Source organism: Otolemur garnettii, unplaced genomic scaffold (genome assembly GCF_000181295.1).
Source record: "Otolemur garnettii isolate 467f Iridium unplaced genomic scaffold, OtoGar3 scaffold00009, whole genome shotgun sequence".
Taxonomy (NCBI): domain Eukaryota; kingdom Metazoa; phylum Chordata; class Mammalia; order Primates; family Galagidae; genus Otolemur; species Otolemur garnettii.
Genome location: NW_003852404.1, coordinates 10292365 through 10313820, shown reverse-complemented (window position 1 = coordinate 10313820; position 21456 = coordinate 10292365).

Here is a 21456-nt window from a genome sequence, read left to right as displayed (position 1 = left end):
TATTAATTCATTTGCTCACTACCCACTCCTTTCTTTCAGACCTACCCTATTTCAGGCAAATGCTCAGAGCCCAAAACACAAAGAATAAACCACATATGACTTCTGATTTCAAGAGCATGAAGATCTCATAGTATGAGTGGTGTACAGAGATAAGTTATAATTCAATGACATACCATGTACTCCATTGGAACCGATGGTGGATTTTAATCCAACCATTAGGCTGGGACCAGCAGACCAGCAGGGAAAAGCAAGTCTCAAGTAAGAACGTGTGGCCAGATATGGAAATGGACAGATGCATTAGTGTTTAGCCGAAACTGGGGTGTGCTGGAAAGTGGTTGCACTGTTAAGCTAAGAAAATTTGACCTTTTAAAAATTGTAGTAACCAATAACAGATTTTAAGCACAAAAGTGACACTGTAGTATAGTAAGGAAAATGAACTAGAATAGCAAGGAAGTTAGAGAGGCCTATGATAAAGAGAGCAGTCAGAGGTGACTGCAGTACTCCAGGGAGAGATAACTGGGCTCAAAATGCAGAAGGAAGATAAAACTACAAAAACAAAAAAGAAAACCTGTGAAAGTGAGTTGATAGAATCTTAGGATCTTCAGCAGCAAGTCCCACATGTATTTCATTGGAAAAGATGGTAGATCTTCTGATTTCTTAATTAGCTCCCTCTAAAATTAAGATTATTAGGTTCTGATATAAAACTGTAAGTACATATACCACAGTTTTTTAATCCTTCTTGGGTTGATGGGCACTTGGGTTGTTTTCAAGTCTTGGTAATTTTGGATTGAGCTGCAATAAACATTATAGTGTAAATGTCATTGTGGTAAATGACTTTTTTTCTTCTTCCGTAAGAAAAGATGAAAGACTTTATGTCTTTTGTGTTTACCTAAATGGAATTGAAATACATTCTTGAGTAAAGTATCTCAAGAATGAAAAAAAAAAGTATCCAGTGTACTCAATACTAATATGAAACCAATAGATATAAACAACTACACATGCCCATATGAAAGAAAAACACAAGTTCATTCTGGTGAGGGGGAGTGGAGAGGAAGGAAGGGAAGAGGGGAGGTGGAAGGGTGATTGATGGTATCTCAACCAATTTGCACAATGTGAGAGTGTTCAGCATGCCCTGTGAGTGAAGGGCTCAACTACAACTTGAACTTTGCCTTAAAAATGAAAACAATGTAACCTAAATATTTGTACCGTCATATTAATCTGAAATAATAAAAAAACCCAGCTATACATGCAGGCATTTGATATAAACATTTAAAACATGCCTTATTTGTAAACTAGCTTGTAACTTAGAAGATTTATGTCAGAAGCAGAAGTGGATTTTTCCTTGTAGTCAGAGGTTCATACAACCCTCCCGTGAAAGATGCCTTGATGTGAAACATGGACTTCCTTACTTTATGCTCAGCGTTGCAGGACTGTATCTAAAATGAGAACGCAGGTGGCTGTATTTTGATGTACTTTCCCTTACATTTTGTGGAAAATGATCCGTGATCTATCTGGGCTTATATGAGGTTTATCCATAAATATACATGAAGCTAATGCCTTGAAGCTACTGTTTAATGCATTTATGAAAAATTTTCACTTTCTGGAAAGTGACTGGAAATACTTTTAGTCTCTGAGGAGAAGCTTTGAACATGAATAGGTATTTTTTGAAATGATATATTATTAGGCAACCGAAAACCACAAGCTCACCACAGTGTCATCACTTTATTGTCAGAGATGTAAACTGTCTCTTTGTCTTCAGGCTTTCAGAGCCTGGGAATTTTTTTTTTTTTTTTTGAGTTGTATTTCCTCATTTATATAACGAAGTACCACTCCTCTTGCATTAAGCTGTGGTCAAAGAAAAAAGTAGGTTAACAATCAGAAACAGCAGCATTTCTTCCTCTTTACTCCCTTCTCTACCCCTGTACCACATCACAAGGTAACTGGGTAGGATGCCAATTTGGAGAGATACTGGTTTCCAGTGATTTCAGGACTACAGCAAAGTTTTGGTAATGCCCAGCTCAAACTTGCATTTGAATTGGCTTTGCTCAATTAGCAATATTCTTTATATGCCATAAAGAACAATTGATGAGAGAAGCTAACATTATAATTTAGAGCTCCTGACATTGTTTATCTATCAGTTATTGGGATTCAACTGGTCATGGTGATGACTCGTATTAGGAAAGAGCATGTGATGAGCAACAGAGATGGGTGGGGCAGAGAGAGCCCTTCCAGGTATGGATGCTCCTGTCAGTCAGTCTGTCTGATATGCAAACAGGAGGCCCCAGCACTTCAAGTATCTCTACTCACAGTCCCTCTTGGAGGAGGCAAGATGAAATACCTGACATTTGGAGGAAGAGAAGTTCTAGGACAGTAACTACCGTCAGATGGGCAGGAGGTCAGCATCTGCAAGTTCTGTCTGAAGGCAGCAGTGCTCTTGAGCACCAATCATTGCCTCTAGGGGAAGCATTTAAGTGATTTATACTCAAATGCTTGGGCATTGCCAACCTCAAGCATAGCGATGCCCATGGGTACCACCATCCAGATACTCTAAGCTTGAGGTATCAAAGAATTCTTGAATTTTCTGTATGATCAGAAGTCATATTCTGTTCTCTGCAGAGAATTTCTCTCACCAATCCTGTGGCCATCTTATCAAATTTGTCCTCATCAAGAATTAGCCTAACTAGAATTAGAAACTAACTAGAATTAGTTTCTTCTTCTCCAGGGATCCTATTCCAAATGCTCCTGCCTTCAGAAAGCTACCTATTTTCTAGAGAAAATAGATTTAAATTTGACATATTTTCCAGTATAAAAAGAATACTGTCTTGCATTATTCTTCAATCTTTCCCTAAATGGTGGTCTTATCTACCCAAAGGAGATAGAAAGTGCTTTGGGGGCAGAGATCATGTTTTATACTCCTGGGGCCTCACATATTTCAAACACACAACCAGGCAGGCAGTAAGGGATATTTAGTAAACGATTGATTGAGCTTGAAACCTGAAACTTCCAATTCTAGAATTGTTGTTATGCATTTGTGTATTTTTAGGCCTTTTGAGTGAAAATGCTAAAGTAGCTATATTCTTTCCGCCTACTACTATGAACTATCAGAGTTTTTATATCATATATTTAGTTCTGTCTTATATTGGGTTAATCAGTTATTTAGAAATAAATATTTTGGAAAGAGGAAGTAGGCTTCTTTAAGCTATTTTCCTGTTTTTATATATTGGGAATTGTCCATGGGGTATGGCTAAAAAAGGTGGGAGAAATGAAGGCCTAACATTTGAATTATTCACCAGGGATGGGCAGGTTTGGGGTATAAATTAGCCCAACAGACAAAGGTAGAAAAACATGGCAAATTAAAAATAATATCCAAGGCTATAGCTGTGATCATTGCTTTGTTAGGCTAATGTTTAATCTAAGGTCAAGTAGAGAGTCTCCCAACAGGTAGGGGAAAGAGCCACTATTCAAAAGTCTATTCAGATAGTTTTATTTGGAAAGTTTCCCTGAGAGTAGGAAGGACCCCATTTTGCTGAAAATAAGACTGTAGATTTGGAGAATTCTGGAAAGAGAAATATGAGTTCCAGGATTCTCAAAGGAATGTCAGAAGTAAACATTACTGAAAAAAGGATTTGGGATGAAGATTAAAACAAAGAATTTAGGCCTTTATAATGGAGCATACAATGGGCTCAGTAAGGAAAAGTCAGTACAGCCTGGAGTGGGGAGAATGCCATTATACATCCTATATCTATTACCAGAATGACACTGAGAGGTGGACAGGAGGCTCAGAGCACAACTGTAGGGGCACAGCATTCACACCTGGGGCAGCCTAACAAGGAGAGTGGCACCTGAGGCTCAGTGTCAAAATGAGGGCATTGTACCTCAAAATATTTTAGATTTTTACACCAATGAGGGTAGCACTGAATGTCCAGACAGGATTTTCAGACAACCATGTGGGAAGCTATGGCAGCAAGAAGCAAGAAAAAAGGTACCTGTACTCTCTTCAGCTGGAACTGAGAGAGAACCCAACCCCAGTTGATTTTCTTGTCTAATAAAATAAAATGTGCAGGTGATGGGGGCCCAAACCATGAACAACCATGTTATTCCTGATAGTCCAAGAAGCAGACACCAAGATGAGATTAAGGATGTAGGAGGTAATTAGGAGAAATACTTGTGGGAGAAGGGGGGGCCCTGAGAGGCTGGGAGAGCTATCAGATCACAATGCAAATCACCTTCAAAGAAGTGAGGGAAGGAAGAACGGCAGGGAAGTTAGGTGGAAGTGTCTTAGACCCAGTACATCTCTGTCGAGTCCCCAAGCCAGATTCACTGTCAGAGGAGTCTCCTGTCTCCTAGAAATGAGCCCATCCTGTGTCCCTGTTGTGCTCACTGGCTGGGAGCTGCTGGAAAACACCAAGGTGCTGGATTCAGAGCTCAACTCTTGCTGTGTCTTTACCTGAAATGTTTCTGAGAAACCAACATGCTGCAGAGTCCCTTAAGCCTTGATGTCCATCTCACTCTAATTGTTTCTTCTGATGGCTAGCTGGCTCCAAAGATGGTCTGTCAGTCATGATTCTTTGCTGCAAGGAACAGAAGACTACTGGATCACAATGAGCAAAATGTATTTTTAAGAAGATTCGGGGTAGCTCACAATCATTGGATGAGTTGGGGAAAGTTAGACTCAAGGCCCTAGAATACTGTCCTAAAATCTGCTTCTCTGAGAGGAAATATTCTGAATTTCACTGAACGCCAGATACTACTGTTAGCACGATAGCGACTGTGAATGTTCTACTTCTGCATGAAGCTGAACGTGCAGTGACTGCATTGCCATCAATGCTAGAGAAAATGTGACCTCTCTCTCCTTCCTTTTGTCATACTGGCTCTGATTGGCAAAGCCTAACTCACATGCCTGAAACTAAGTAGCTGGAAGGGAGGCTGGAAAAATAGTTAACGTTTCTGTGGGGAGACAGTCTCTGTGTCCTACCCAGACTCAAACAGTGATAATTCTCTAAATCAGGAATAGCATTCAGTTGTTGAGTAGCTAAAATGTATGACAGATGTTCACTGTAATCGCATGTCATCTCTATTATGGTCACCTCTACATTCTCAGTGCTTAGCAGTGTAGCCTCAATAAGTATTTTTGTGGCAAATTAGTGTTTCTAAGGAAACATCAATTACACGTATATAAACAATCTCAAATCACAAATCACAGAATGGAATATTTTATACCAACTCAGAAGTTCTATTCATTTATGACATGAAATTTCTGGGTAGAAATTAAAATTGGCAATTTTACCTAAACAATATTAGCCAAACCTCTCATTAGAACAACATTTTCTTACCTCTTGCTCTCCTGCATGTCTTTGGTTTGGGTTTTCCCAAATGTCTTTGCTATTAGTTGTGACTGCCCTGCCTAGCCAGTTCCTATTCCTCTTTTAGGCCTCTGGTTTACTTGCCTTCCTCCATGATACCATGTCATGAAGTGTCACTGGAGAAAGGCAAGTAAACCAGAAGCCTAAAGGAGTGACACTCCTTGGTATTGTGCTCCTGGCTGTGTTCATGTCCCAGTGGACTGCAATCTCTCTGGGGCCAGGAATTTGGCCTGGTATATATAGCATCTAGGCCAATCCCCAGTGCTTATTATGCATTCAGCTCATGTTTGTTAAACAAATGCATGAAATCATATTCTATAGGCACTATCCTACTTATAACAAATTGAAGAAATGATAAAATACATTCTTATTACAGATATCTGTGTGGTATAGAGCAGATCTATTTTCTGTTGTGTGGTTTGGCTTCTGAAAATTTATTTATTCAATTCTCTTCTGGAGTTAGATTCACATGCACACCTATTATATGAATATATTCATGCCCTCTCAGGGAGCTATAGGATGACAAAGCACATAGTATAATGGTTATCAATTTTCCCTAAAAAACAGCAGTTATGAGCAACTGTTCTTCACATTGTTTATTTCATAAGCAATGTAGGAACTCTACATTTAAATAGGAAAATGGAATGCATTCTAAAATCAGAACCTCACATATTTTGGATCATTATAAAAAATGGCTTTAGTATGTATATCTGTATGTTTCTTGGACCCTTGAAATCAAGGATGCCAAGACTTTAGTAATGGGCTTTTGAATTTGCCTTGGATTTGTTTGAATGTTTTAGGAAGAGTGGATAGTTAGAGCAAGAATGATCCAAGTTAATCTTGTTTTAAAGTCTTCTCTTCTGATAAAAATCACTAAAATCTTTTAATGATTTTTTTCTCTTCACTTATTTCTTAGTGTCATTAAGGCCCTCCTGTTTGAACATCAGCAATGGGAACAATGTGGAAGTGTTTGGTCTCCTGATGGCTGTGCATTCACCTGCCCTGTGCATTCTCTCTGGTTGTTCTCCTCATCCTTTTCTTACTATTCCAAACACCTCTTCATACGTCATATGGAGGCTACGTAGAGCCCTCATGTCCAGCACTCCTCTAATATTATATTTGGCCTCTCTGGTCAGAATTCTCCAAACGCTTCTTGCTTCTCTCTGCAGGCCCTATTCTATAGGAGCTGCTCTCAGCAAGCTGTCGAGTTGCAGGGAACATAATGAATAATTAGCTGAAGAGTCAATATCTGACAAGGCTTAGCATGCTAGCCCTTACAGGAGTTTGCATTTTCTTCTGGGAAAATTAAAAGAAAAAAGATATTCCCAGGTCCCCACCCCCAGTAAATACCAAAGTCTATAATTGCTTAAGTCTTTTATACAAAATAATATAGTATTTGTGTAAAACATGCACATCTTTCTTTAAGCGTATACTTTAATCATCTCTATATTACTTATAATACCTGATCCAATGTTTCTGCTATGGGAATAGTTATACTGCACTGTTTTTTAAATATTTCTATTATTTTTATTGTTGTTATTTCTTCTTATTTTTCTTTTCTGAATATTTTTGATCCAAAGTTGGCTGAATGTGTGGAATGGGTTCCGTGGGAGGTGGAATCCATGAATACCATTGTCTTTAAGGTTTACAGGACAAGTTGGTAAAGATTTTGGAAATAAGCAGAATTTCCTGATATAAAGAATGCTGCTACCTAAGCTGTTTTATAGTTTAGGACCATCAGTGAATTTTTATGTTGATCCAGTCCAAAAAAAAAATATCAAATAAAAATAAGAGAACATTTTCAAAATTATTATTGTTACTATTTTTAGTAACTAGACAGCCATCATCACATTACCTGTGAAACAGGTATAGCTTTATGTGTTTCTGGGTAATTTTGAATTTTATTCAACAGAAATACAAAATGTAAAAAAAAAAATCTTTATTTTATTAGTTCCTTTCTCCCTCTTCAAATCATCATAATAAAGAAATAATCTCTTAACCAAAAAGCGATTTCAAAACGTATCATTAAAGCTATTTCTAATTTCCAAACTTCTGAATTATTGTTGAAATATTTCTTCTTTTCACCTTTATTCCCTGCTGCAAGGAGTTATTTAAAACTAAACCCAAAATATCCACCCAACAGCTCATGTAACCTGCATTTGAATAAAGAATATATGTCAACTTCCAACTTACAGATTTGCCAAGTAAAAGATAAACTTTTAATGATTTCAGCTCTGGAAGGAGATGTGTTTCCCACCATAAAAATGGTGTCATTGGAAAAACAATCTACTTAACATCTCAATATTAGCAGCGCTGTTTTTGCTAGCATTATAGTTTTCATAAACCTAGGAAAGTGGCTCGCTTACACTCATTATTGAATGCAAGGAAACATATTTTTAGTGTAGAATATTGTGTCCCTTGTAATTTGTGTGGGGGATAATCTCTAGAAAAGAAAATAACTCATTAGAAGTGTCACTTGTTACCACAGCAATAATCAATAGAGCATTAAACGTCACATTTTATTGCAATGAATAGGGAATCATCCCGAAGACCACAGTGCACTCTCGTAAATGGTCTGACTTGTAAATGTCAGCGAGGACTTATTTAACACTAAAAGGCTATAAGAATTTGCAAAGGGAGTTTTAAAATTCATCCCAGACTGCTGAAGGTTACATGAGGAAAGGGCAGCTATATATAGCACGCAAACACACAGGTAATGTAAAACTTGAATGGATAGAAAAGAACCAAAGCCAGGTCTAATTTGAGTGTTTATTATATTTGGTATTCTAGAAAGAGCATGTATTGAAGCCTGCAAGTTTGGCCATATGAATATTTTATTGCGTACTTTCCTTTATATTCATAGAAAGCAGACATTTTATATACATAAACAGCATATATGTACTGACAGAGGGCAAAGAGAAACCTTATGGATAAATGCAGTTAAGTGTACGTCATTCGGATGAATTGTGATCTCTTCCTGGGAAAATGTCTGCAAGTTACGACCTGCAGCATTTAGCTGCATGGAGTTTCTCTTTGTCCACTCGACCAAGTGAAATTAGGCTCGATTTATCCAAATGTTGATCTACAAACCTGATAATTGATAAAAAAAAAAGTTGCTGGATATTTCTCAAGCTTCTCATTTTTACAGGTGCAGAATTTCATGTTAGCACAATCATATTCTGACAAGGTAGAGAAATCAGGGTATAATAACAGGAACCCCAGGGGCTTTAACTCAGTGGGGCTTTTACTCAGTGGGTAATAAAACCCATTTTTGGGCTATTTTCAAAGCAAAATTCTCTTTCAAGAGAAAATTTCAGTTTCTCACTATGGACCTACTTCAAGGTGAAAAATTAGAGAAACTCCATGAAAAATTTAGGTATTGTGTTCTGAATATGATGTAGCAGTTTAAAACTTCAATGATACCACTTTTGCAATACAAATTTAATTTAGTATTCCTCATAAGGAGAAAATGCAATAAAATAAAGCCTAGAATAATATATATTTAAAACAAAAAAAAATTCATCATTGTATAGAAGCATCTTTTTTTTTAGGAGTCCACAGAAGAGGAAGAAGGGCCTAATATGTCAGCTTAGTGGCTGAAAAACACTAGTGCAAGAGCTTCTGAATACATCCGAGATCAGCACTCCAACTTTCCCTGTGAATGCATGAAGTCATTTAGCATTTCTCACAAGACAATGACAATCTCTTACAACACAGTGACAATCTTACAACACAATGACAATCTCTTACAACACAATAACAATCTCTTACAACACAATAACAATCTCTTAACACAATGACAATCTCTTGCAACACAATGACAATCTCTTAACACAATGACAATCTCTTGCAACACAATGACAATCTCTTAACACAATGACAGTCTCTTGCAACACAATGGCAATCTTTTATCTTACAACACAATGACAATCTCTTACAACACAATGACAATCTTACAACACAATGACAATCTTCAAGGCAGCTCCATTGCCTACTGTTTCTAATAATTTCTGAACAGGGTATTCAGGACATTTGAAAACTATTCAGCTTTTCATAATGAAAAATAACAATAGAGGAGAGAATTTACTTCTTCATTATACCTGGAATTAAACATTGGGAAATTAACAAAATACGTAAAATAAGTTCAAAGTAGACTGAGAAAAAATTTTAGATGATACCAATGATGAGAATAGTGCTATGCGCTGTGCATTGTGTAAGATCTTTGTATGCGTCCTGTTGGTTTTCTATTGCTGCAGCAACAAATTACCACAAATTGGAAGGCTTAAAATGACACAAATCTTTTAGTTCTGGAGATGGCACGTCTAAAATGGGTAACAGGGCTGTGTTCCTTCTGGAGGCCGTAGGAGGAATCTGTTCCCTTGCCTTTTCTAGCTCCTAGAAGCTGCTCAGATTCCTGGGCTCGTGATCCCACGTACACTCTGCCCTCTGCTTCCACTGCAATATCTCCGTCTCTGATTTTGATCTTCCTGCCTCCCTCTTACACAGACCCTACTGAATACACTGGGCTCACCAGATAGTCTAGGATGTTTTCCATATCTCAAGATCCTTCACTTAATAAAATCTACAAAGTCTCTTTTTCCATGTAACATATGTCCTGGTCTGAGCTTTATATCATGATGTCTTTGGGGACCACCATATTGCCTGTCATGGAAATGTTGCATTACTTCCGACCCTGGTTGACCACTAGTTGACCTTTATTACCTATTGCTTTGACCTCTTTTCAAGATGGGGGGGAGTAGGCAAACTTAATTGTGGAAACAAGAAGGACACCATTTTACTAAGATCTTCAAATTGGTTTCAACAAATCTTTCCTCCGCATATTTAACACATAGAAAGATTGATTCCAATATAAAAAATGATTCAATTTTAATTTCCATTTCCACTCAATTTCAATGCACTTGTTTCCCACAAAGGTACAAGTAAGCGGTTCCTCCAAATGTTTGGAGGAATAGGCAACAGTTCTGAGAAAAGTAACAGAAGTTGGAGTATTGATTCAGATACAAGAAAGGAAAACCATGGTTAGTTAGAAGGAATATACTCCTACTTAAAGAACAATGGGATTGTAATTATTGAATTATCTCTGAAGAGGAAGATACAGAAAGAACATTTTACTGTGGAATTGAAGCCAAGTTATGACCAGATGGTATCTTTCCCCAACCTGCTGGCCACTGTCCAGCAGCAGGGCAGTGTTTCAGCGGTGAGAGAGTGACATGGTAAGCACTCCTCTCTTGCAGGAAAAAAGAAACTTGAAAATTACTTTGGATCCTTTCCTTGGGTCTCATTTTCCATTATGCTTTGTACACTGACATTTCACAGTCATGAAATTCTAAGTACTTAAGCCTCTGCCTCAGGGTAGCTAAACCAATGATATAATTAAGTTTACCTACTAAAGTCTGGTTTGGTGAATAAAAGAGGTCAGTAGATAGGACTGTACACCCCAGCTTTCATGTTCTACCGAAAGTCACTTAAATAAGATATACTTTTAATATATGAAACTAACTCTGATGTTTGGAGATTGTATTAAAACAACCAATTCTGAATTTTGAATTTCAGACCTGCATCACAAAGATAATTTCATGTATTTAAATCATTATCTCTGGGGCCTTGCTCAGGTTGATTAGTTTCTCCCCTTCCATTAAAGGCTACTTTCACACGTACGCTGGTTCTCCGCACCCCTTATATCTTCAAGGACTTTACTTCTTCAATTACCATGTCTTGAAATTCTCCCTCTCCACTCGATAATCTTCTTCAGGAGAGACATACCTGCAAGACCCCCAATATTTAAAACAAATCCTACATAAAATAACAGAACTAACTGAACAAAAAAAATAATCTTCTCTTATGCCTTTCCTCCCAATACAAATTCTCTCTATTCTTTTACAGCTGAACGCTGTCAAATTGTTTTCTACACCCACTGTTCCACTCTCTTTCGTTCCATTCAATCTTTCTTTGCTGCTGTTAGCACATACTTTAAGCAATAAAAAATGATAGAATAATCATAAATGGTCGTGTAACTATTACCCATTTTTGCAAAATCCCAACATTTTGAAAAACTTGCTTCATAACTTTTTTAAGTGAAATAATTTGATAAATGTAAACCCCTTTTATATCCCCCAAATACCACTCCACTCTTTCCTTACACAGGTATCTGTTCTGAATTTGTGCTATTGCTTATATCCAGGGCATTAATCAATAAGATGTAGGGATATCCCACAGTTCTTAAATCTCTTGCAAATGGTGTCCTGCTGAGCTTGCTGTTTTCACTTAACCATATGTTTTCGAGATTGTTTTCCAGGATAATACAGCTCTAGTTTACTCATTTTTCACTGCTATAGAGTTGACCATTATTTGAGTTCGGGAATACATACTTACCTTTCCTCTCCTTAATCAATATTCAGGTTGTTACAGTTTTGCTCTATGAAAAGAAAGAACCCTGCAAGAAATTTTCTTACAAATTTCCTTTGCCATTTAGTGAACAAATTGCTAAGTGGCAGGTAGGTATATGTTCACATTTACTGATCAACTTAACGTGGCCTTGTGGAGTAGTGTTCCAAAGTGGAAATGAACTTGGTTCATTGTCTACTGTGGTTCCTCTGGTATTTTTACTTGTGGTGTGAGACGTCGTCTTTACCCAGCTTCATCAATGAGAACCCCCTACTTCCAGAATGAAGGGTGGGTCAGGTATGCAAGTGCATTATCATCCCAAAATATTTTTTATATTAATTCCTTAATTCTAAGTTTTTAGTAAATTCACGCCCTAAACCCCACAACATAGTGGTTATAAGTTCTCACTTGAGGATCCCCCACTCCCCCCCAGGACCCAGGTAGAGACAGGTAAGATTTCTTGTTGTTACATATTATCCCCCCGAGCCATCTATTCCCGGAGGAGAAGCTCTTTGAGGATCCCTGCTTTCTGTTTGGGAGGTTTCATTTCCAACGTACTTCGCCCTCTCTCATCCCGTCTGGTTATCCAAACTCAGTCCTTTTGTTACGGAGACTGGCAAGTTCACTGCCAGGGTGCCTATATTTTCAGCTCAGGCTTCCTGCTCTCATTTTCAGATTTCTATGTTTGCCTCCTAGAGATTTCCCTCACCTTCTCAGAAATTAGACTTGAATTTCAACAGTACTTGTAATATTTTACCCGGCATTTTTCGTACTTTGTCGCACAAGGTAGATTCATCTACTGTCAGAGAGTACGTGCAATCACAAAAGCTGACAAGTCCCTAATGCTTCTCTCCACCTGTCTTTCTCTTTTCAATTCTACTTGACATCCTCATTTAGAAAAGATGATGTTTCATCTAAATGGAGAATTTTAACATGTCAAGTTTTAACATATCCAAGGCTGGACCCTATTAACATGTCAAGTTTCACATAGCCACGATTGGTCGCTCAGCCCTTATAACCTGAGAACAAGTGAGGACTCTTAAGAGAAATAGAACCAGTAGGATACAGAGAGATTTTAGAGTGATTATGATGACAAAGAGGTCTCCTGGCATGTTCTCTGCAAGCTACAGATCCAGAAAAGCCAGGGATGCAAATCAGTTCATGTCTGAAGGCCCAAGAACCAGGAGTGCTGAAGTGTGAGGGTGAGAAAAGATGGAAAAATCTCAGCTCCAAGAGAGACAGAGATTTGTCTTTCCCTCCTTCTTCCTGTTCTATTGAGTCCTCAACAGATCGGATGATGCCCGAGCATATCGGTGAGGGCAAATCTTCTTTACCACGTCTACTTACTCAAACACTAATCTGTGTTGGAAACACCCTCATAGGCACACCCAGAAATAATGCTTTACCAACTACTCAGGCATCCCTTATCCCAATCAAGTCATTACCTAAAAGTAAGCATTGTAACCTGTTTCTCTTTCTCTTTGCCATTTCTAAGTCAATGCTGTCACAACCCACTTAGCTGTGTAAGCCGGAAACATGAGTATTTTTGACTCTCTACCCCTGCTTGTCTCTGCACTTAACCTTCTACCAGTTGTTCTGGACTTTGTCTTCAAAGATACATGCCAGTGCCCAGTCAGCTTGTCCTTCCACTGTTCTGCTGTCCCCTGAAGGTGAATGAGTTTTGCAGTCTGAATTTTCCAGGGTCTAGTATAAGTAGGTTTCCGGCAGGACTTTGTCAGTGGGAACTACTGTTGGGTGATGGGCAGTGGGAGAGTCCTCCAGACTGTGCCTTGAGTGGCAGGTCTCATCCAGTGGCGTCCTCCTCCCTGGCTTCAGCTCCTTCTGGACTGGCCCACTGGAGATCCTACCCCTACCTAGCCTTGGATTCTGCTTAGATTATCTTTTCACTCTGCCCCTCCAGCCTTGGGATATGAGTGGCTTCTTGGTGTTGTTAATCCATGGATTGTCTCATCACCAACTATAATTAGGTTCTCATTAATTCCATTATAGGGATAACCAACACCTTGTACATGATACTAATATTTCTCATTTTAAGGTACTCATAGTGGATTCTGCTTTTGTGGTTAGATTCCGACTGTTCTAATGTATTTTTCCCTCGGGTTATTACCAAGTAGCCTTCTAATTTGTAACCCTGCCTTCACTCCTAGCTCCCAAGTCCACTCCTTTTACTGTAATTAGATCAAATCATTGGATGTTCACTACATTTAGAATGACATATGAACTGTTAACCAATAATTGGGGGCTCACCTAAAACTTTTCAAACTCAGCCTGTACCACACACCCCGATTCAATCTTTGTAGCCCTGCTTGTGCTTTCTCTTCTACTGGAAAGGACAATCCCGCTCCACTTCTGAGTCTGCGCACATGTTCCCTCCGCTTGAGGTGCTAGTCTCCTCTGAGTACTGACTGAGGCTGCTTCGTCCTGCAGCCTCGGTTTAAAGCACCTCCTCAAACATCTACTCTGATCACTCAAACCCTATATCCTCTGGCTATGGGCTTTTAGGGCACCTTTTTTCCTGGGGTGTCATCACAATTTGAAATTATCTGGTCACTTATGAGTTTATTGGTTTGGTGTCCTCCTCCGCCAGGTTAAAAGCTCCATGAATCTGGATTCATAATGGATCTGTCTCCCACCAACATTTCCTTAATGTCCTAAATAGCATCTGATGCACAGAAGATGCTCCAGAAATATCCGTGAATGCGTGTTAAATACATCAATAGGGGGATTCTTAAAGTTTATTATTCACCTAAATTGATAACTAGTTCTGGATTTGAAATTGATTGATTTCACCCCCAAGATTGATTAATACGTGTGTCCAGAGTGGAAGGCGTTTTTCTCCCAGACCCGGGGCAGGATTTGGTTTGGCTTCAGCTTGCCTGACTCAGGGGCTTTGCTCTTCTGCCCGGTGCTTTTCATCAGCTGTTGCATTTGATATTGTCAGAAAGTAAAACAAAACAAGAGGAACCGGAGGTAACTCTCTTTGATTGTGAAAGGATTTTCTGGGTCGAAAAAGAAGCTCTTTTCAATAAATCTCCAGGAAAGCACAATCTTCTTAGCCATTTCCATGATCTTTTTCTTCTCAGCAGTCTCTCCTAAAAATAGGTGCCGACTGCAGCTGAGACTGAGCACCGCAGACTGCAGGCCCAGTGCGGAGCAAAGGAGGCGTGACAGGGAGGGGCTGGCTGGCTGGCAGACGCCACCAGCGAGCTGTACATCAGATGGAAGGAGCCGGGATTCAGTCAAGAGATTCCGTTTAAACACCAGTCACACGCACCACCACTAGTATTCACGTACAGTTTTATTTCTTACAGATCTTCTTCCTTGGGCACAGAAGACCAAGTACACCATGCTCTATAATTATCTACCTTTCTTTTCTGTTTGAACAATGCCTTGTTGCCTAGGAACTGGGGTGATAGGTATGCCGTAAATACATACTCGAATCTTTTTTTTTTTTTGCTGGATCAATTTTTTTTTTCCTCACTGTCTCTATTGTTATGAAGGTTCGTTAAAATACAGTCTCCATTCTGAATCTCTTTGGAATGTGTGTAAACAGTGTATGTCCAATTAAGTATGAATAAAGTTTCCATTTGCCTTTCAGTGTGTTATCTGACATAACTGGCTTCTGTAAAGAACAACCGTTTGTGATTCATGGAAAAGTGCACAGTTAAACGTGGTGTATCCAGCATTTTATCAGCCAAAACTCCTTGGCTGGTAATTTCTCCTACATATATGAATGAAAATTAGTATTTATAATGGTGACGTGAGAAAATAATGACTGGGAATTATCTGAACATGAGTGAATTAATTCAGTCCTATGATTTTATGAATCAGAAAATTGAGTTTCTTAGAGATGATCTGTCCCAAAGTCCAAGGTCAGTGATAGGCCTAGGCTGGAATGTGGGTCTTTGGATGGTACTCACCATCTGATTCCTTGCCTGAAATTTTCTTTTGTGCACAAATGCCATCTATTGTAAGCCTACAGATCCATCAGTTTATTCTAAAAATGATCTCTGTGGTTTTTGAATGTCAAAAGCATTCAAATATCTTGGTATTTTATCTTGATCAGTAATTGCTTATTTAATAAACTCTGATGACAAATCCATTTCAAGCCTTCTATATAACCATAATCAACTATATTGAATATTATTTTTCTTTTCTTAAACCTTTCATTATGTTATACTTGCCCACAAAAAGAATATACCTATACAAAAGCATATATAAGTTAGGTGGGGGGGTGTGGCAAGGCCTGTGGCTTAGTGAGTAGGGCACCGGCCCCATATACCAAGGGTGGTGGGTCAAACCTGGTACCAGCCAAACTGCAACAACAATAACAAAAATAGCTGGGCATTATGGTGGGTGCTTGTTGTTCCAGCTACTCAGGAGGCTGAGTCAAGAGAATCATCTAAGCCCAAGAGCTGAAGGTTGCTGTGAGCTGTGATGCCACAGCACTCTATCAAGGGTGACAAAGTGAGTCTCTGTCTCTAAATATATATATAAGTTAGGTAGGGTAGCAATCACACAAACACTCATGCATTCACTATGTAAGGTTAAGAACGCACATGTAACATTTGGTAATGCTACCTTTGTGCTTCTGGTCTCCTTCAGTGTTGAACAAATTTGTTATTCTTGCATCTTTAAAAATTCCTATCTTGGTGAGGTATATATTGATGTAACTCTGTCCAGTGCAAACAGGAAAAAAAAGTGCTTCATTATATGGTATTTATGCATTAATTAATTTCATTGAAATCATCATTCATTCATTCAACCCTTGATGAATACTAACATATACCAGGCACTCTCTCTGGACTATTAAGTAATACAATTTATGCATTACAGAATAGCATATGTATGTGTGTATACATATATATATATATATATATGAAAACAATATCTATATTTTTCTCCTCTCAAGATATTTTAACTATTACCAAATACTGTTTCTTCAACAAAGCATTATACATTTCTTTGGCCTTAAAATAACAATCGTTTTTACAATTACTGAATACTTACCCCATGCTAGGCACTCTGAATCATTATCTCTTTTAATCTTATGACATCCTTATGAAGTGGTACATTATTTAGGTTATGTGAGTTACACCCCTCAAACCTTGGTGGCTTAACAAGGAGAAATTTAGTTCTCGCTCATTTCACAATCTCTTTTCTTCAAGCAGTGATTCAGGGACCCAGACATCTTTGAGCCACTATCGCTACCACCCCTACCTCGAACCTTTAGTGGACCATTTGCATGCAGCTGTCAAGCAGTAAAGAAAGCATGTTGGAGGGTCCACGGGACATTTCAGGGGCTGGAGCTGGACACGGCATACAGCTGTTCTGCTTGCATGCCGTTGAATTCATAACAGCATTGCTTTGATTCAAAGTGAGCTGGGAAGTATAGTCTGCCTGTCTGTTTCTCAAATAGAAACTAAAAATGTTTGGAGAACTCCTGTTATTTTCTCTCCCACAATTAGGTGTTATTGTTATTCAATTTCTATGTGAAAAAGTCAAGCCTTAGAAAGATAAAATAACTTACTCACGGTAGGTATGTTGTTTGGGTGAGATTGTAACTCAGAAGCCACACAACCTTACGACATAATAGAGCCTCCTAGCTCTCTCTCGGACCAATCAATGTTAATTACACCAGTGGTGTATGCCGTTGTAACATACTCCAATAACAAGGAAAACGTGAATGGATTTCTTTTAGAAATTAAATGATTGCATATTTTTCTAAATTAAAGCAGCATGCTTCCCTCTTGTAGATTTTATTTTCTGAGTCACTGCCTTCCAAGTAAATGATTTTGACTGGTCATAAATCAGATGGAAACTAATTATTTGTTTAACTATATCGGTTATAATTAATTATCAGGAAAAATTTGAGTTTTTTTCTAATTTTGCTTTGTGAAATTTGGAGTCAGAGTTAAATATAACTTCCCTTAGTGACAACTAAATTAAAAGAAATTATGGCTGTCTCGTCTATATGTATATTTGGACATATGCATGAGGCACTTCCAATTTTGAATTAATAACTTACTACTTTTCTCATAAGCTATGTTGATATTTTGAAACTAAATTTAGATTTAGGACTAACTAAAATCAGAGGTTAAAAATTAATTTTCTCATTTCAATGCTTGTGCCACACAATTTCTAGAATATCTTGAGCTCTTTTACTCGGGTGAATATATTTTTAAAATAATCTGTTATATAAATTTTACATGGAACCATCCTCCTTTACCTCGGAACTATATAGAATATTTCAATTCCTTAATGTTCTCAGAATTTTTAGTACCAAGAAAGGATAATAAGAAACTGAGGTCAAATGTTAAAGTGGGCATTTTGTGTCTGTTCTCTTGTAGCAAAACTGTTCACGGTGTGGAGGTATTTGATAAGCCCAAATTCATGATCTGACTTTTAGAATAATTGGCAGCATTATTCTCCTTATTTGTTTTATAGGCCTACTCTGAAGGTTGTTTGTTTGAGGAGAGTGTGGTGAAGAGACCAACTTGATGTAGAGTCTTAGAAAAATTGCTGAATGTTTATAGGCTCCTTTGTTGGCAAATGTGGAATGACTACATGGACCTGTGTATACCAGAGAACTCTAAAGAGAGTAAAGTTGGGAAGCTGGAGTGAAAAATCCTTTGAAAATTGTCACACACACTATAAGGCGTTGGTTTAAAAAATCTGATTTTGCACAGGACACCTCTCAGCCAAAATATGAGAATGGTGCTATGGCTTGAATTGTGAATCCCAAAGATAGGTTGAAGTCCCATGTTCCAAATCTGTTAGCGCAATATTGCTCAGAAATAGGGTCTTTGTAGACATAAAGGATGGCCCCTCGTCCATTATGTCTGGTGACTTTATAAGAAGAGGGATGGCTGTATGAAGACACCTCATCACAGACACAGAGACTGGAGCGATGGGCTGTAAGCCAAGGAGCTAGGGAGATTAGCAGCCCCTACCAGAAACCAGGAAAAGGCCAAGAAGGATTCTACCCAGGCCTCAGAGGGAGCTTGGCCCTGTGGACACCTTGATTTTGGACTTCCACCCTTCAGAGCCGTGAAGGAATGAATGTCTGTTGTTTCAAGCCACCCAGTTTGAAGTGCATCATTACAACAGTCCTAGGAAACAAATGCAGATATGGCTGTAAGTCAACCATGAAAAAGAGAAAACTCTTCTTTGTTCTTCCTTCTTTTAGGGTTGAGAGGAGAATCCCACTCCTGGCGTCAGTGGCCATAGCTGTTGGGACCCCCTGAGGCCTGGCTGTTGTTCCTTTGCATCAGGGGAAGTGGTGCAATCTACATCTCCTTTAAAAAACACAGAATTCAAGTGGATTAAAGATCTAAGTGTTCTCCTGCTACTCCCCTGTCACTAGATCGTGGCAAGGGGATGGAATTGGTAATGAAGGTGGCTGTTTTACAAAAACTTTGTAGGGGATAAAAAGAAAAATTAAGCAAAACATTTGCTCCTTTTTTCCAACAAACCCTGTCTCACTTTCATGTTAGTAGTGGTCGTCTGTACTGCCCAGGAAGCTAATTCCATTTTGCTTTCTTAGACTCAGTGTTTGGAGGGCACTAAAGGGAAGTTGGCAGCCCCATGATGGGATGCCATGAGGTCACCGTCAGAGCCAGAATCATCACGGAACTGCAGTAATAGTTGTCAGCACTAGGTGGCAGCAGCAGAGCCCTGGCTCCTCTAGACGGAGTGCGGCTCAGCCTGTGCTGAGGACTCAGATGAGCTCCCCTTGCTCAGCGTGTACCCTCTGTTTGCAGGAGCCCGCACCTTCCCCACCAAGCGGTAGTGACCCCCAAACGTCATCTGAGGCAGTATTCAGTCCTAGACAGGACACATAATTCCTAGAGAACCATAATCCTGCAGAAACAGGGGGCGGCAAAAACAGCCAGATGATATAAGGAGGAAGTGGAAAAGCCCCCAACACCTGTAATCTGAATCAGTTCACGATGTCCCCACCTACCTGAGACGGGGTGTTAGCTCTCCCCTTATCTCCCCCAACCCCACCTTCCAATCGAACCCTTTGTCCAAAGTCCCTTTGGCACGCGTGTTGCTCTTCCTAGGATGCTTTGATATTCATTGTGGTCCGATTTCACTACGAGGCACCCAGTATAATTTACTTCATCTATCAAGATGCAGCTTCTGCAACTGCCATCCTGCCCCGTTAGTTAGCTAACTCCCATTATCAAACCCTAGTGCTACTTTTCATGGAAGAAGCCGGCATCGCTTACTTAAATGTCATTTGTTTTTATAGATCGGAGGATGGGTCAGCCACTACCTGTGCTCGAAGCACATTCAAGACACATTATAATTTGTTTTCATGTAATCAACCTCAACTCAGGCGAAAGTCCTCCTTAAAGACTTTTGATTTGGAAGGAGTTTATCTCATGTGTGATAAATCTAACACTATCCCTTTAAAGTCAGTCTTCAAACAAATATGATAGAATAATGAGGTTCAATTCAGATAAATGTAATTGTGAATGGTCAGGTCTAAGAAGATGCATGATTTGAGTTTCTTATGAATTGAGTGCAACAGAAAATCCAGGTTTCTCATTTTCATTTAAATAATTGTTGCATTTCACAAATCCATCCTTTACAAAATGTAAGCTTACATAATCCTGTCACTTTACACATTAAATGGTCTGGGATTGTTTACAGTTTGGGCCACTAACATCTTTTTTGATGCAGCTTATGTTTTAAGAAATTATATTCAAGTATAACTTAATGGATTTTATTTAAAATTAATATTTATAAGAAACAGTATTCTCTTTTATTTTAGTTTTAGACGCCTTCCCCAAACAGTAAAAAGGCCTTCATAAAAATAAAATTATTAGTTAACAGACTCAGTGGTAGCTGATTCTGGGTTAAATGCGCCACCTAGTGTTGAAAAAGGAAAGTTTACTTTCTAATTCTTCATCAGTAGGGAATTTGACTTCTTTTGTCTTTCCGTATTAGAAAACACTGCTGCTGGAGGTGAAGTTACCCACAAGGTGTATATAGAGCCACCAAACCAACATAATATGGTAGTTGCAGAGCCATAGTTTGAAGTATGTTGGGGACTCAGCAAACACATTGGTGTCATCTGGTGAAATACGACCCAATGAACACCAAGTTAGCAGCTTGAAGGCTCTACTTCTTGTTCAGAAACCTTTCCTAAATCATTCTACATAATAAATTAATACTACACAAATAATACCTATTCATATGTGAGTGGTTAATAAGTAAGTAAAGGAGGGGTGCCTGTGTGTAGCATGTCTGTGTGTAAGCATGCCTGTGTGTGCATGTGTGTAAGCATCCTGTGTGTGCATGTGTGTAAATATGCCTGTGTGTGCATGTGTGTAAGCATCCTGTATGTGCATGTGTGTAAGCATCCCTGTGTGTGTGTGTGTAAGCATGTCTGTGTATGCCTGTGTGTGTGTGTAAGCATGTCTGTGTATGCCTGTGTGTGTGTAAGCATCCCCCTGCATGTGTGTAAGCATCCCTGTGTGTGTGTAAGCGTGTCTGTGTATGCCTGTGTGTGTGTAAGCATCCCTCTGCATATGTGTAAGCATCTCTGTGTGTGGGTGTACGCATGTCTGTGTATGCCTGTGTGTGTGTGTAAGCATCCCCCTGCATGTGTGTAAGCATCCCTGTGTGTGTGTGTAAGCATGTCTGTGTATGCCTG